Source organism: Meriones unguiculatus, chromosome 2, assembly GCF_030254825.1.
Source record: "Meriones unguiculatus strain TT.TT164.6M chromosome 2, Bangor_MerUng_6.1, whole genome shotgun sequence".
Classification (NCBI taxonomy): domain Eukaryota; kingdom Metazoa; phylum Chordata; class Mammalia; order Rodentia; family Muridae; genus Meriones; species Meriones unguiculatus.
Genome location: NC_083350.1, coordinates 140,501,879 through 140,519,770, shown reverse-complemented (window position 1 = coordinate 140,519,770; position 17,892 = coordinate 140,501,879). Strand labels below are relative to the sequence as shown.

At 43.5% G+C, this 17,892-nt stretch overlaps 1 protein-coding gene and 1 non-coding gene across 4 annotated transcripts in view; one reads left to right on the top strand and one right to left on the bottom strand.

The window, feature by feature from the left end:
• Kcnmb2 (potassium calcium-activated channel subfamily M regulatory beta subunit 2) overlaps positions 1 to 17,892 on the bottom strand; it is a 272,219-nt gene that overhangs the window by 150,133 nt on the left and 104,194 nt on the right. The window lies entirely within an intron of this gene.
• Positions 16,974 to 17,076, top strand: LOC132652704 (U6 spliceosomal RNA). The gene has a single exon (XR_009590281.1). It is a non-coding gene; the product is annotated as a U6 spliceosomal RNA (small nuclear RNA).

The window sequence follows — 17,892 nt, the reverse complement described above, 5'->3', positions numbered from 1 at the left end:
GTTGTTGTTGTTGCTGCTGTTTGGGTTTTCTTTCTTTCTTTCTTTCTTTCTTTCTTTCTTTCTTTCTTTCTTTCTTTCTTTCTTTCTTTCTTTCTTCAGGGTTTCTGTGTGTAACAGAGCCCTGGCTGTCCTGGACTTGCTTTGTAGACCATGCTTGCTTTGAATTCACATCCATCCACATGTCTTTGCCTCCCAGGTGCTGGGATTAAAGGTGTGCACTACCATGACCAGGGAATAATATTGCATTAATGTGAAAATAGATACAAATTCTTTCCTCCTAAACACTTTTAGGCATAAGGGGAAATTCTAATTTTTCAACAATTCCTAAAGCAATTGCTTTCCCCGAGCTCTGTCAAAAGAACCCACTTCTTCCCTAGGGGCAGAAGTAGAAATTAGGGCAGGAAGCTGATATAGCTTGAGAGGGCAAGGTCAAGGATGGTGAAGGTCCTGACTGGGGTATATATTGCCTTAATATAGTCGTGGTAATGAAGCACCACCAACTGGATGACTTACCCCTTGGCAGCTGATTTCTTCTGGTTCTGGAGGTTGGAAATTCGAGACCAAGTCTTCTACTAGGGCAGGTTCTTCCAGGGTTCCTCTCTGTGTTTGTAAGTGACTGGACACCTCTGTCTATATACCGACGCGTTTTGTACTCCGACAATGAAATGCTTGAGACAAGGTAGCTTATGAACACTGGGGTTTTATTTCCTTGTGGCTGGGGAGGCCGAGAAACTAAACCAAAGCACCAGCAACTGTTGAGAGTCTTCTTGCTGCATCTACACTGAGCGGAAGCAGGAAGGGCAAGGCAGCCCAGCTCTGCACAGTGCCACCCGTGAGGAGGGAACCCTCTCAGCCTGAACAGGCCCATCTCTTAACACTGCCACTCTGGCAACATCTGGCTTTTGAAGGGGACACTTAGGGCCCTAGCACCAGGTGTTCCTATGTGTGTGTCTGTGTCCTAATATTTTTAAAGACATCAGCTAACGGCACGCTTGTTTAACATGCACAAAGCCAGCGTCAGTCCTCGTCTTTGCGTGAGCACAACATGGCAGTACACTGGTGTTGGACTTGAGTTCATCCTCACAGTCCCATTCTAACTGAATCGCCTCCTTAAAGAACCTGTCTCTAAGTTCAGTAGTACCCTTCTGAGGTACTGGGACTTGGGAAATCAATGAGGAAACTTTGACGGGTCACAGATCGGCTGGTAATAGAATAGTCACTGAGCAGTGGTGGCCGCAGCACTTCTGGAGGGCAAGGGTTCCCCGTGGCCATGACTCTGATTTTTCAGCATCTCCTCTGCAGGCAGCAGAATGAGCATTTTGAACTGAGGATAGACTCAGAAATGTAAAAGTTCTGGCCACACCCTTCTGCATGGAAGCTGAAATAAGCATGGAAAATGGACTGGAGGGTAGGAGATTGCGGTTTCCTCTATGCAGCTTTTCTGTGAGTTGACGCCAGTCATGCTTTTGGATACGGTTATTTGAATAATTTTAAATTCGCTTAGCTGTGGGCAGGAGAGATGGCCCATTGATTAAGAATGATTGCTGCTTTTCTGGAAGACCAGAATTTGGTTTCCAGCTCACAACTTCTTGCCAGCCCCAGAGAGTATGAACCCATATTCTGATCTCTGTAGGCACCTCCACAAATGTACACACACACACACACACACACACACACACACACACAAACATAAACACAAACACACATTCACTTAAACATTCAGGGTATCTCTCTTTACAGATAGTTTATTACCAAGCACAGTCAGAAAATCTTTATAAAGTTATCACTTATCTAATTTGTAAGATGACTTCAGGTGGCTCTAAAGTATGGAAACAGCCGAGGATATAGCTCAGTTGGTGAAGCACTTGTTTCACAAGCATGAGGACCTGAGTTCCATCCCGTGTAAATATGTAGGTGTGGTGGTACAGTGGTGATCCTTGTGTTGGGGAGGCAAGGACAGGAAACTCTCTGGGCTTACTGGCAAGCCAGTTGCCTAGCCTAATTGGGAAGCACCAGGCCAGTGAGGAATTCTATCTCAAAAAGAAAAACAAGGTAGAAGAATGGCTCCTAAGTTCGTCCTCTAACTTCCACATGCACACATATACACATACATCCACATACTCAGTTACACGCATACTCACGCACACACACACACACACACACACACACACACACACACACACACACACGGCTGCTATTTCTTCAATACTGACCTCATCCATCTCCTTCCTGACCTTGTATATTTGCTGGTCTTATTTGTACTTAGAAAAAAAAACGTTATGATACCTAGAACTGTCATGTCTAAAGCATGTTTGAAATGAACTTTTCTAGAACACCGGTATCAATTTGTGCTGATGGCCAGCAGCGCAGAATCACCTCCCTGACGCAGATAGTCGAAGCTCATATGTGAAGGGCAAACAGCTGTGTTGTGTGCATCCCTCTGCATTGGTGGGAGTCGTAAGTGGGCCCCTCTTGCAGGACAGTTGCAGGGTTTGCACTGATGGGAAGATGTGAGGAAAAGCTCGGAAACCCTTGGCAGATGGCTGTGCTCTCAGCCTTACCATCTGCTGTCCCTTGATATTATACTGAATCCTTGTGTCTCCGCATATTTGTGAGCATGAGGAAGGAAGGCCTGGCTTGCCCGTCCCGCAGACAGTCAAAAGACTTCAGACACCACTGATGAAGCCCAAACTGTCTGCAGGAACAATGTATGTTTTCCAAAGCCATCTTGTCAAGGACAGGGGGTGGGTCGTGCTTCCTTAGGGCCAACAGTTTGTAGTACTCTATTTTCAGTCCTAAACCAACCCCCTCCCATAACTCTGCCTCTGGAAGAAAATTCTCCAACTTTTAGCATTTCTGGGAGCTACAATTCTCTGAGAAATGTTAAAATGGGGGAGGAGCTTTTAGCAACCATTTGAGGTGAGAGCCACCAAACTCCTGTCTGTGCATACAGTAAAGAAACCGAAGTGTGACTTTCTCTGGTGAAAGACACATCCACACTTACACAGGTGTCCCCTTCTTTCAGTGAGGGCCTCTTTCTATTGACGCCTCTGGTTGTGGCCTTTTACTAGAATGCCTTTCAACGTTGCTCCGTCCTGCTATTCTTTTCTGTGATGGAGGCCACAGACCCGTTTTGTGTGAATGGAAACCCCGAAAGGAAAAGCTGACTTGTAAGTTGCTGCTTCTGTTCCTATCACTGGTGACAAGATTGTGGGCAACAACAATACTCCTGTGTCCAATAGTTATCCCCATGTATGTGTTGTCTCACCTCAAGGAGTTGAGGTAAGTTACGGACACAGAAAGGCAATTTGTGAACCACAGTGTTGCTTGTACACTTGTGCTAATCAGTGAGCAATGTCTTGAAGATACATGGGTTTGAGTTGCAGGAAACACTGTATAGATACAGAACATGTTAAAAAACAAAACAAACAAACAAACAAACAAACAAACAAAAATCCTACTGAGCCCAAGGACTACAACATGGGCTTCAAAAAGACTTTTAAAAGGAGTTGTTTGCTGTTTGCTGGCTTGACATGTTTAAGGTTGTAAAAAGTTTCAATTGTCTTTGAACAAATGTTGCCTTTCTTTTTAGAATACTTTTAAATAAAACGCCTGTATCCAAAAGCCTAGGCTGTTGGATTATAGATAGTACATGAACCTCTCTTGCTTTGTCAGGAAATACTTTCAAGTTCCAATGCCCTGAGAAAAGTGGTTTCTGTGAGAAATGACTTTGGCAAAACCATCAAGGTCACTGGGAATTCCTTGAAGCCGCAGTGTAACTAATCACAGGGAAAGACCCCTCCTTGAGCACCTCTGTCAGCAAACAAAGCCTGGAGGCCGGATGGATTCTGTGCCTCTGGGAGCCCATGAATTTACTTTCAGTGGCATTAAGTCAGGAGGAGTCCCACAACAAGGTCGCAGTGCAGCTTCTGCCAAACAGCTGTCCTTTCTGGGGGTGGCACAGGAAGCACATTCCCGCTCAGGGCTAAACGTTTTATTAAAATGATTTCTTTTGTTCTTTTCCATAGATGGGCCTTTGCGACAATAGACTATGCAGTATGTCTCTTTAGGACATTCGTCGTATAATGGTACTAACAGAGCATCATTGAGTGCTGCATTAAGTTAATTTTTTCCCCACTATTTTCTAAGCACGGCTTTATTGTTTATACAGAGATGACCTCCTTCTCTCTCCTCCCTCCTTCATTTTCCATCTCTCTCCTTCCCTTCTTCCCCCCTCCTTCCCTTCTTCCTTTCCTCTTTCCTTTCTCCTCCTACTCTTCTTCTTAGTAAATTGTGAAAATTTTTTAAAGGCAGTAGGAATTGTAAATCTCAGAAGCATCTCTCTGTCATCTGGAGAACACAAGTTCCTGATAGTTACCAATCTTACAGAGGGAGAAAAAAAAAAGGTCAGTCTACCTTAATTTACCCCAACTCCCATGACTTTATTACTTAGCAATTACTTGTGATGAAAAAAAAAATGGAAAAAACGAAACCCGAAAACCAACATAGATGGTAGCACAGAGGGTTGCATGTCCCTGTGTTCTGACTCCAGAGCCTTCTTTGTTGCTCAGTCCTGTATTTTCAGCACTGTCCTCAGATAGCCAACTGGTACTGAGCACCTTCTGTTGCTTGAGCAGTCTTTCTGCAGTGCCATTCACATCACAACATCCATTTCACACTGCTAGTAAAATCCTAGTCCTGGACTGTCCCCAACATCCCTGGTATCCTAGGGGCCAGCTAACATGATCTCACGGGACCAGGTGTCGCACAAAAGTTACCTCTGACTGAGGTCATATTCCTGCCCTGGTAGGCCATCAGGGGTTCCTATGTAAAAGCACTGTGTGCCCCGGAAAGAGACAAATAACAGGCATTCAAAGTAGGAGACTTAACTTAAACCCCTGCCCATGGCTGTTTCTCTTAATATGGTGACAAGGACCATTCCCTTTCTATATCACTCAATATCTCTCTGTTCCATAATCCATTAGTTTTCTTGCCCCTAGAGACTCAGCTCTGATACATATTTTGTACCAATTACTGAATTACCTTAAAGCCCTCCTTTGTGCCAGAATAAGAAAGCCTGGCTAACTTTCAGACACTGGAGGGGAAGCCCAGCATGTACAAGACTCACATTCACTGGCGGTTCGTGTGCTGACAGTATAATCTTATACAGAGAGAGGCAGTACTGCCATGTTTAATGCATTAATGTCACCTTCGGTATTATTTATGTCCCTAGAGAGGTTTATGTAAAGTTCAATCTTTCTCAAAATAAGTGAAATGAATCTTCTGCCATTAATCTATACTTTTTTAAAGGTCTACTGTATGTTTCCTGGGATTGTGGTAAAGGAAATGTCTGGACACGAGATTCGGAATGCCTGTGTTGCTGCAGAAGGCAGCTGCTCAAGAGTTAAAACTGCACTATAAACAGCAAATAGTGTGTGCGTTGGACTTTTGGTGGCAAATACTGTGTGTTGGTAAGATGGGTTCAAAAGTCACAATTCTTAGGTTTTAACTTGGAACATGTTAACATGCTTTAACTTGGAACATTTGCATTCTGGATAAGGTGGTTCAATGCAGCAACTTTCAAGTCACCTTGCCTCTTAGACACATACTCTTGTTGAGCTCCTGCCATCTTGATTTCACATTTGAGACCCAGGTGGATACAAGTGGAGGCGTGACAAGCACATATTCATCAATGATAGTCTACCGTGCTGCATACTGGGAACCCTTTCCCCATCTCATCAGGTGATGAGCTGACTTCCTCCAAGTGGAGGCCCCAGTCCTCTCAGATGCAAAGCCAGGGGGAGCATAGATAAACCAACCCAGCCAAGCACAGGCTAAAATGCTGACCAAAAGAACTGGCAACAAATTTTTAAGCGATTATGTTTCAGAGTGATTTTGGACCCAATAATAGCTGCCTAGGACATGGGATGGCTGGTTTCTTAGAGTTTTTTTTTATTGTATCTAACTGGGACTGTTGAACACTAGAGGGTGGAAAGGTTGAAGGGAGCGTTAGAGAGAAGTTGGATAACCAAGCACAGATCAGTAGAGGGAACATACTTTACTATTCTACAGCACAGTGGGGTGATTATGACTCACAATGACCTACTAAATATTTTAAACACTGTATATGAACTAGAAAAGCAGAACACCAAGGCTTCTATCACAAGGAAACAAGGAGATGGGTGCTACACCCTGATTGGATTGGTACCCTCTGTGCACATGTGGTGATGTGTCACTCGGCATCTCATGAATATGCACGATTGTTTCAAGTTTATCAGAACCATACAATAATTGGAGCTAATTTAGAAATTAAGAGTTGTGAAGATTAAATGGGATACTCCGTTTAGAGACACTCAAGAATAAGTAAATAACCAGGAAACGTTAGATAGTATGGCTATATTTTATACAGAAATTATTGTGTTATACTTCGTTAAATGCTGTTCAGTTTGGAGTGACATATACAGTATTTCCATATTTTAGTTGAACTATTGTTAGAATTGAATCTCTGGCCACAATCTTATGCAAAGCCTATTTGCCCTCCAGCCATTTACATGCTTCTTATTGGATCCTTACATTTTCTATGAGGGATCTTATCCATGCTCGTGAAAAAGTAGAGCTTAAAAGCTGTTTTTCACAAACAAGTGTTCTCTTTATTGTTAGTTATTGTTGTTGTTGGGAGTGAACTTAGATTGCCAAAGCATGTGTGACAAATGCCTCTCCTTGTGGAGTCATCTCACTGGCCCTACAAACAAGCACCTTCTAAGTTTGGACCCTTATCATCATAGAAAAAGGTCTGGTTGCATTTTTTTTTTCAATAAAAGTTCAAGTGGGGATGGGGTTAAAGATGAGTTAACCAAAACTAAGGCTGCATGAAGAAGTCTTACAGAAACCAACTAGTTTAGTTTGGAAGCCAATCAAAATATAGTATATACAAGAGAGGGCTTATACCTTGCATGGGTAGACAATGATGTTCAGGAAGATATGGTTTATCAAGTGAAAAAAAATCTCACTGGGACTTGTCCTGGTATGGTTTTTTCTTTTTCTTTTCTTTTTTGTCAACAGGACAAGAACTAGATCATCTGGGAAGAGGAACTTTAATTGAGTAAAATTCCTCCATCAGATTGCCTACAGGAAAGTCTATCAGGGCATTTTCTTGATTAATTATTGATGTTGGAGGCCCCAGTCCACGGCGAGCAGTGCCGCTCATGGAAAGGTATTCCTGGGTTGTATAGAGAAGCAAGCCACAGGAAGGAAGCCAATAAACACCATCCCTCCATAGCTTTTGCTTTAGTTTTTGCTTCACTTCCCTCTGTGATGAAGTGTGACCTGAGGGTTTTAAGATGAAATAAATCCTTTCTGCTCCAAGTTGCTTTTGGTCATGGTGTTTTATCAGAGTAATAGAAAAGTAACTAGGATGGGATATCTCCCTATGTGTTATTAATCAAGAAGACCCTAAAGGAACCCCCAAACAAAACAGGCCTTTGCTTTGCCATTGCTCTTGCTTGTCCACCATAACTAGATGGTAAATCCTATTGCTAAAGACCCTATTCATTCTGAATGTAGAGAGAAACCAACCTGGGCTTATCAGGAAACTCTGACCCCGCTAGCTAATTACATAGTACCGGAAAGTGCTGTGCAGGCTGCTCAGAGAGAAAAGACACCAATGGCCCAAACCAGTGCTAAACCTACAGGCTACAATACTGACCTACCCAACAAGATATGCCCTCTGGTGCAATGGCGGCATTGATGGCTATGGAGGCAACTGATTACTTTGTCAGTTCAGGGGCCTGTTTTACAAGAGGGATTTCAAGCTAGGTAGTGTAAAGCTGGCCAGAAGCTCATTACTGGGAAGATCATAGGCCCTAGGGAAGACTCTACACCCTTGTTATGTTGAATAGTCAAACTGCCTGCCTTCATACCCATAGATTGTGCCGCTCTCAACTCTGGTCAGAGAAGCTTCTTTTCGCAGTGGTATTGCTCAATACAGAGACTCATAACTGGTCAAAGTGCCAAGTATGAGTAACCATGAGTGCCCATCTGTGGATGAATCATCTATATTAACCTCCCCTATGCAAGACTCAGGGGATGTTGCTGATGAGTGAGTGGGTAGAAAAATATAAGAGCTGGTAGATGGAGAAGAGAGCTATGAAATGTTAACTTCTGGACATGACATGGTTGCTGCAGATCCTAGCTCACAGCAACTGTGGTTATATGCACAATATCAACCCGGTCAAGATTCCAAGATGAACCGGGGAGGGACCTCCACTCATGCTCCGCTCATTGTCCGAGGAGCATTGGCAGTTAATAGTTGCTAAAGGAGAGAGAGTTATTCTCCTTTGGGGATGTGGAAGCTGGGAGGTTGTCCATTCCCCAGTGGTTGTCCCTCACACCTATGCAGATATGAACTTAGGGGGTTTTACAACAGCCAAAAGGAATGTTGGATAGGAGATGGGGTGAAGTTATTATGGGAATTTGGGGGCAGCTATTATTGAATAAATATGATAAAAATAACATAGGTGTATCAAATTTTCCAAAGTAAATAAAAGAATAATACGTAAATAAGATCTTACAGAGAAAGTCCAGGACTTCATGGCATGCATTTTGCATGGCATCATAACCCCTGACCACATTCATAATTCAATTCCCTACATCATTCCCTCATTTTGTTCTATATTTTGTCTTATGTGTCTGCAAGTTACCTCAAATCTTTAAAATTATTTTGAGTATGTATTAAAAAACAATATAAAAATATACTCCAATCATGAAGAGTTTCTGATGTTAGATAATAGCTAAACCAACAGTGGTGTAGAGGGTTGAGTCTGACAAGCGATATTCCTCTTGTGTTACCTGCGACAGTGAAAGTGAGTTCTTGTAGCTATGTGATGATATAATTAGCACTGGAATACCTGCATTCATAATCAGGTCAGCAATATTTCTTCAGTCAATATTTCCCCAGAGTCAGGGACTCTGAACTACCCTATGTGGCCCTTGCACAGGTTGTTTTGCTAATTTGCTTCCTGGTTCAACTTCAGTGCTGTCTGCTATCTTATTATTTCTTTCAGATACAGAGTGTTTGCATCCCTGTGTACTAATGAAAAAGTAATGGTTACTTGCTCTGTGGTGATAGCTGTAGCCTTGTTGCCAGTATTACATTTGGTACAGTACATGGGTTAAAAGAGGCATTCTGTGATTGGGAGACACACAGAGAATGACCATGAAGGTCTATGTGCATAGCAAACTGCCAGGTATCTTACTGGGGGCCAGATTCTGATTTGGTGGTTTGGGGAAGGGGTTCAGGATGCTGCACTTTTCATGAATTGTGGGTGCTGCCACTGCTGGTGACTCATGAACTGCATTCCCCACAGCAGGAGAACAGGAGTAGTCAAACCATACCCATGGGCCAAATCCAATCCCACACTTGCTTTTTTATAAAACTAGCATTATGCAAAAACAAGCACGCCCTTTTGTTTATGGGTTGTTTGTCTGTCTTTATATTCCCATGGTAGAGCGGATGCAGTGGAGACTCCACAGCCCACGGGTCTAAGATGTTAAGAGGCTGGGTCTGGACAAACCAACCAACCAACCAACCAACCAATTAAACAAACAAACAAACAAACAAACAAAACCAACTACATCCAGAGGATCGTAGGCTTATAATGTTGGCACCATCATTCTGCTACCTGGATAAAAAAGGACCAGTTGGAAGAATCAAGTGACCTCAATGGCTCCCACAGGGACTATATAAAATATCAAGCATAGCCACATTATGGCTTCACATGGCAATCCTGAAATCTTGCTAGCCTGGCCCAAAGTGCAAGCTTCTGGCCAAGTCCCTGTCACAAGGCAATGTGGCAAAAGAATGATAGAGGAAGATACCAGTGTCCTTCTCTGGCCTCCACATGTGCATAGCTATGTACCTTCACCCACACATTCACACACATGCAACATACACACACATGTATACACATACTAACAGTTAACTCAGGCTCAACCAATAGCTGGCAGCGCTACTGGGAAGGCAGACACTTGTGAAAATCCTCGTATTGTTTCTTGTGCTGGATAATTTTACATCAACTTGACACAGGCTAAATTAATCTGAGAGGAGGGAACCTCAATTAAGAAAAATGCCTCCATAATATCTGTAGGTAAAGGTTGTAGGCTAGCCTGTAGGGCAGCTTCTTAATTAGTGAACGATGGGGGAGGGCCCAGACTATTGGGAGAGGTGCCATCCCTGGGCTGGTGGTTCTGGATTCTATAAGAAAAAAGGCTGAACAAGTTGTGAGGAGCAAGCCAGTAAGCAGCACCCCCCATGGCCTCTGCAGCGGCTCCTGCCTCCAGGTTCTTGACCTGCTTGAGTTCATGTCCTGACTTCCTTCAACGATGGACTAAGGTGTGGAGGTGTAAGCCAAATAAACCCTTTCCACCCCAAGTTGCTTCTGGTCATGGTGTTTCATTACAACATTAGAAACCCTAACTAGGACATTTCCTCTTGCTGGTGAAAAGAGTTTCCTCCCCCCCCCAAAAAAAAAAATGTCAGTATCTCTTGAGATGAGAGTCTGTCATGCCCTCATGCTGCAGGAAAACAGTCCAGAGCAAAGTCTGCTACATGGGACATCCTCCAATCACTTCATCAACACAATCTTATTATGAAATAAGAATTTGTCATCTTCACTTTAAGAGTAGTTGAGTATTATGCTGTGGTTTCCATTCTGGATCAAGCCATGCAGACAAACCAGGCCCAGGCCACGGCATGGTGCAATGCTGGCAGTGAGATCATATGCTCCTTTACTTTTCATTTAAAAAAAAAAAAGTACTAGAGGTAGTACTAGAAAGTATCTCCTTGTGTGTGGGGGAGGGGCAGTGAGAAGCCACCCGAGTTTGCTGTACAAGCCTGGCAACCCGAGTTTAGCTCCGGGAAGCCGTGTAAAGGTGAAAGGACAGACTCCACAAAACTGTCTTCCGATTCAACACTCACACCGTACGTGCCTTCAACCCTAAGCATAACAGAAGCACGAGGCACTCTCGCATGCACCACGCACCACGCACCACGAATTCAGCAGGCATGAAAAAAACAAAACAAAAAAAAGTTTCGTAGCTGTCTCAACACCAACGTTTTCAGATTCTGGTAAACCGAAATGCAGTCGGCTAACGTTTTAGAGAAATTGTAACGTCAAAACGAAAACTTTTCGCGACATGCTGAGGTCATTGACTTTCAAAGGTCGTGAGAACATGTGAGGGTGAGGGCCCTCACTGTGGACACGTGGGTCTGTGCCTCACAGGTGCTTGGTCCGGCTGGCGACCCGAGAGCGTAGAACACGCTTTGGAATCAAACCTCGTTATCTCACGCTTCCGTGGTTTTCACCTGGCGGTTGTCACATCGGATATGGTCTCTGTTCTGGAGACGTGCCGTGGATTCCAGAGCAACGGCTTCACGGATGAGCTGGGATTTCTGATCTGAAATGCTGAGCGCATCCTCGGCCTACTGTTTGGGGAATGTGCCTTTAGCTCGGGAGAGGCCACAGGGAGAGAGCGCCTTCACTTTACTTTTTGCTTTATCTGAGGCTCAGTCAGACATCTGTCCAAAGGAATAATCTTTTGGGGAGGGGAGGGGGAGGGGACTGGCTCCCACACATACCATTCATTCTCAGTCTAGGCATACTGGGAGCCTTTGACCTCTCTGAGCGGTCCTTTAAATTAACCACGTGCCTCTCAGCACCACATGTCCTCAGCGTATATGCTAGGCATGGTGTCACGCCAGCCACACCGTGCCATGCACTGAAGGCAACAAGAAGGCTTAGCCTGCATTCAGAGCAAAATGTGTGGCCCCATACTTTTCCTCTATGGAGTCGTCTGGACCAGTGGTTCTCAACCTTCCTAACGCTGCGACCCCTTAAAACAGTTCCTCATGTTGTGGTGACCCCCCCCAACCATAAAATTATTTTCGTTGCCACTTCATAACTGTAATTTTGCTACTGTTGTGAATCATAATGTAAATATCCGACATGCAGGATATCTGATATGTGACCCCTGTGAAAGGGTCACTGGAACCCCAGAGGGGTCATGACCCACAGGTTGAGAAGTGCTGATCTAGGCCCATGCAGCAACCAGTCAGCAAGAAAATTCAGCTTTTGCACCAGTGGAAAGGGGGCAGGAGAGTCAGGAGTGAGGGCGTGAGGTGAGAGTGCAGCAGCGTGGGAGAAGGGTTTTCTTCCAGCCAACTGTGGAGATGAGCTCTGCAGAGAGTTTAAAACCATGTTTCCTGAGGAAGGAAGGAACCTATGGAAGGGAATATTTATCATGAATCCATAGTGGGGATGAACAGCTGACTTTGATGTCAACTCCCAGTAACTAAAAGAGCAGCAGCGTTAGGGAAACACCCCTTGTCAGGAGAAAATACTGGTTTTGATTTTTTTTAGAGATAGTCTCAAAGTATCTTAGGCTGACCTTGAACTCAGTATGTAGCAAGGATAGTTTTCAATTTTTAATCCTCCTACCTCTTCAACGCTGGGATGTCAGGAGTGCGTTACTATGCCTGGTCTGTGTGGTGCTGACACGGAACCCAGGGCTTCCGGCTCGACAGCAAGCACTGTATCAACCTACTCACACCTCAGTTCCCAGAAGCCTCCGCCTCCCTTTTCTTTACCGGGTCGTTTGGATGTCTGACAAGTGGTCAGAGAAAATGGAATGCTTCTCACAGGATTGTGAAGGTTTGAAAGCAATATCGGCTGCTCGCTTGTCTTCCTCTCTTTCTTCATCTCCTGTTTATTTCTCTTTTCTGGATATGCTGCATACGTTTACACAGGATGGGATTCTAACAAGCCCTTCCAAGTTGAAAGCAATGGCAAAATGGAGCCAGATGAACTTTGTCAGACACTTGAAGGATACAGAATAAAACATCGGTTATGGAGCAAAAGCATAATCGATTCCAGGACTCACAGAGTCCTCTGATTCACTGACAGCCTGCCATGGGCTACATCACCTCATTTGAAAATGGACTCCTATGACATAGAAGCAATGACCCCAGTTTCGCAGGGAAAGCCTGTGAAAATACCCTAGAACAGCGGCTTTCAACCTTCCTAATGCTGGGACCCTGTCATACAATTCCTCATGTTGTGGTGACCCTCAACCATAAAGACAGATACAAGCATCCGACAAAGAATGCAGAGCCACCCGGCGACAGCACAGAGAGAATAGACTCTCACACACACAGAGGACGTGGGATTGCTAGATGCCTTTCAGAATAGTGCAGCAGAAGGATCGCAGAGTTTAATGGCAGCTTGCCATTATTTCTGCCATTTACTGGCTCTGTCACCTTGGACCAGATGCTTCCAAACCATGTGCCTCATTTTCCTCATCTTACAGGGATGCAGCAACGTCCAAGGTCCCGAGAGACAGCGAACATCAGTGACTTAGCACTCAGCACCCACTCAAGCAAAGGGCGTTCTGAAAGGTAAACCCTGACTGCTCCTTCCACCTACAGCCTCTTTCTCAAACTTCGCCTGTGCCCACTTCTTCCCTGTGGGCCAAGGGAAGGCTCATTTTAATCACTGTGATATATCCTTTTTAAACTTTACACATGAGCCTCAGACTGAAATGAATTCAGCATTCCTGTGGCTGGTTGGGAGAACTCTGCCCCCTTCTCTCTTAGAGCAATTGCCATGTTCCTGACACGTGCTATCCTGCCATTACTCAGGCTGAAGTCTCAGGTGATAATTTCCACTTTGTCGGGACGTCATTTCAATTCAGCATTCATTAATGTTAATGCTCATTAATCTATGAAGGAATGAGCATGCCTGTTTGCATGGAAACATTTGGGGGAGGCTTCTCGCTCTGTCCTCCTGGATTCCAGTTGCCAGTAACAGACTCAAGCGTTGCATTTAGGAGACAAGGAAAACATCTTCATAGAGATTAACACGATGTTCATATGCCAAAGACGTAGAATTGAAATCGTGCTCAGCATTTTCTGCACCCTTTTCCACGTGAGACTGTTTTAACATCCTTGTGCTGTGTTTGCCCCTCTGAACAGATGAATCTTGTCACTTTCAAAATGGAAAAAATTCATATTGCTATGGCTTCCTTCACGGGGATGATGCCCAAGATCCATGAGGCTGGACTACTGATCCAGCCCCTGGTAGGGCAAGGCATGCCTTGTTTTTCTGTTAGGGGGTATCTCTTGTTTTCCTGTAGGGTCAGTCAGCTCTGATACAGCCTGTGAAACCCAGGAAGTCTAGAAGGGCCCCAACCTTGCATTTCAGCACCATGTATGTGGAATCCTCAGATGACTTAGTTTTCTGCTTAGATGCAGGTTTTGAAGATGAAAGGTGTGCCTGGACATGCAGCTGACACCGCTCAGTATTACCTCCCTACTCACTGTCTCTGGAAGCCTCGCTCTTTAGACAGGCAAACAGCTCCTTCACCATTGCCATAGGCCATCCCTCTGCTCACACTTTCATTTCATTGTTTGTCCTGAGACAGGGCTCCACTAAGTAGCCTAGGCTGGCTCTGAACTGTGGTCATCCTGCTTCGGCCTCCTTCTTGAGTGCTGGCACTGCAATTGTGCACCATCCTGTCCATGTTCTTCATTTTGTCCACTTTTTGTTTTGTTTTAGTTTTCTGAAATATTCTTTTTGAAAGCCTGGGCAGGCACATAGGGGAGCAACTGTTTGTTTTTTATTTTTTAATTTATTATTTATTTATTTATCTATTTATTTATTTATCTCTCCTGTGGTGTTCAGAGTTCTTTGTAATCCCTCAAAAAGGCCTCCACTTTCAGTTTCTCCACTCTCCATCTGGGCCACAGCTGTGGCACTTTGCTTCCAATTCCTCTTTCCACGTTGCATGGATGGAATCCAGGCATCCTTCCGCATCAGTTATTTGCCATTGAATTTCTTGCCTGTGGTTTAAAACTGCCTGATGCCACTTTAGGTCTAAACCTGAGAGCGTTCTTGCTCATGCAGTGCTACCTCGGTCAAAGAAGTGAAATGTATACTCAGGCATGCCTTATTAGTCCGTCTGAGATTATTTTCAATGGATGGAAATCTATTTGAAAACAACACATTCTCTTAAGGCCTCGATAGAGAGAGCTGATATTACTGAACATTGCTCCGAGCATGACGCATATCTCCTTTCCTTTCATTTTCATGATTGTTTTGGAGAGTTAAGAAGACGTAGAAGACATGGGCCCAGGCTGCAGCCATTCAGGCTGACTGGAGTGCCAACACCACAGGGTAACTGTGCTGGCATCTTTCTGAAAGATTCACAGCAAAGATTCACCTTACTTTCTGCTTGCTGATGTAGAAACTCACTTGCATATGATTTTCCTAACCAAAATCATCAGCATTATAAAGAAAAAAAAAGCAATTTCTCTAGTTTTTTTTCTTTTTCCTTCCAGTGTAAGAATACAGTGTAGAGTCAAACACCGCAGAAGCATGCATGTCAGGCATTTTGAGAAGTCCTGTCTTCGTTCTCTGTTATGTCTTGTGAGTCTCCGCCTCCATTCCTTTCATTGTTAATTTCTTTCCTTTGCTCCTCGTGTTTCTTTGGACCCGCTTTCTTGCTCCTTCGAGTTGAATTCAAATTTCTGGATATTTTTGTTATGTATTGAATGTATTTCAAACTATGAATTTTCTCTAAATACCTTTCCAGCTGTGTCTTAAGTTGCTATGAGATGTTGTTACTACCCTTCAGAATAAAATCTAAAAATCTCCTTTGAGCTGGGAATGATGGTGCACAGCGTTAATCCGAGCAAGAGAGGCAAAGGCAGTTGCTACAGAGGAACTGAGCTGAACTCTCTCTCTCTCTCACACACACACATAAAGATAATTTTTCTCCAATAGAGAAATTTTCAAAAACGGCAAGAATCTCTAATTTTACAAAGCTACCATAATTCCGTGACCCCAGTTGAATAAACACTGCACTTACATGCACACATGTACACACATGTACACACATGTACACACATGTACACACATGTACGCATGCACATACATGCACACATGCAGACTCCCTTAAAGGCCAAATTCATGGAAGGTGATTGACTGCGAATGAAATGCCAGCTAGCCAAATCCAATTGTAATTTACAAAAACCATTACCAAGCATGCTTTGACATTTGGAACTTAAGGAAGAGGTGACTTTAGTACATCAGTGCAATATATGACCTTATAGTCAACTCAGTTGTTGCTTTTGTTGAAACACAACAAAAGCAATGAGGGTGTTTATGTTTCCATAAGTCTCAGGGAGAACCGGGGTCTTATTTCACAGTTTGTAAAAGGCTGTAACAAACCTCACTCTTAATAGAAATGCTTCAGAGTCGGGCACAAGCAAGGACAGCTCTTGTGTTTACAGAGCATGGCACTCTACACATGCAGCAAGAAGTGAGATAAAAGGAAAAAGGGTTGTAAGGAAAGATTTGGGACTGTCATTATTTGTAAATGACATGAACATCTACATCAAACAGGACAAAGAACCCACAGTCAAGCTATGGAAAGTAATGACTGTTTAGTCAGCTGTTCAGGTATGAGAGGAGTCTATCAGGCTTTAATATAGAAAATACATCAGCAAAAGCTATGAATGTGAAGCATCTGATACAGTCCACAATCCTTCCTACTAACAAATATGAAAAGCCCAAGCAGATGAGCCTTAGTGTTGCGTTCCACATATAAATAAGGGTGTTGTTTTAAAGGTGTTGATTCTTCCTAACAATATATAAATTGACCTGTCGCCATAGAAACAGTTGAAACACCAGAAGCATTTGGAAGGGAAACTTAGAAAGATGGGATATTTCTCAACTAGTATATTATTAGATTAATTGAATTTAGAACATTTAAAGCAAACTAACCAAGATACAGTGCAATGTCATAAGAAGCAACACAACCCACTATATTTTGTAGACCAGAGAACTGGCCTATAGTGTGGAAAGAAATGGAGCCCTAGCTCACATTACGTGTGAAACACCTTTAACTGAAGCAAGTTCTTGCTTAGGCAGCACATATACTAAAATTGGAACAATACAGAGAAGATTAGCATGGCTCCTGTGCAAGAGTAACATTCAAATTTGTGAAGCATTCCGTAGTTTTGGATTTGGAGAAGGGGAAACACTCCTCCACTGCTGGTGGGAGTGCAAATTTGGGAATAGCTCTACCTTAAGACCCATCTATACCACTCCTTGGCATATACCCAAAGATATCTACCATGCAATGACGCTTGCTCAACTATGTTCATAGTAGCTTTATTTATAATAGCCAGAATCTGGAAACAACCTAGATGTCCCTCAACTGAAGAATGGATATAGAAATTGTGCTACATTTATACAATGGAATACTACTCAGCTTTTATAAACAAGGAAATCATGAAATTTGCAGGCAAATGGATGGAACTAGAAAAGATCATCCCGAGTGAGATAACCCAGACCCAGAAAGACACACAAGGTATATACTCATTCATAAGTGGATTTTAATCATATAGTACAGGATAAACATACTACAATGCACAGATCTAAAGATCTAAAGAAGCTAAGTAACAAGCAGGACCCAAAGGGAAGTTAAATCTCACTTAGATGGGGAAATAGAATAGACAGAGGTAGTGGTTGAAGAGAGGGAATAAGGTAGGGGAGGGTGCACAGAGAGAAATGAGGCTGGATATCTGACCTGAGGGATTGGGGTTGGAGGACAGAGGGCCTGCAGAAAGAAGAGAAACCATGGGCAGAGCCATCTCTGTGACAAGATGGAGACCTAGGACAGGGTAGGGTTTGGGAAAAATATGGGGGTGACTCTGCTGAGACTTTTAGTAGTAGGGCTCATGGAAACTGAAGAAGATACAAAACTTCTAGTGGAAGGAGGGGAACACTAATAAAAACTTTGACCCCAAATTTACTCTGCCTATAAGATGTGCAG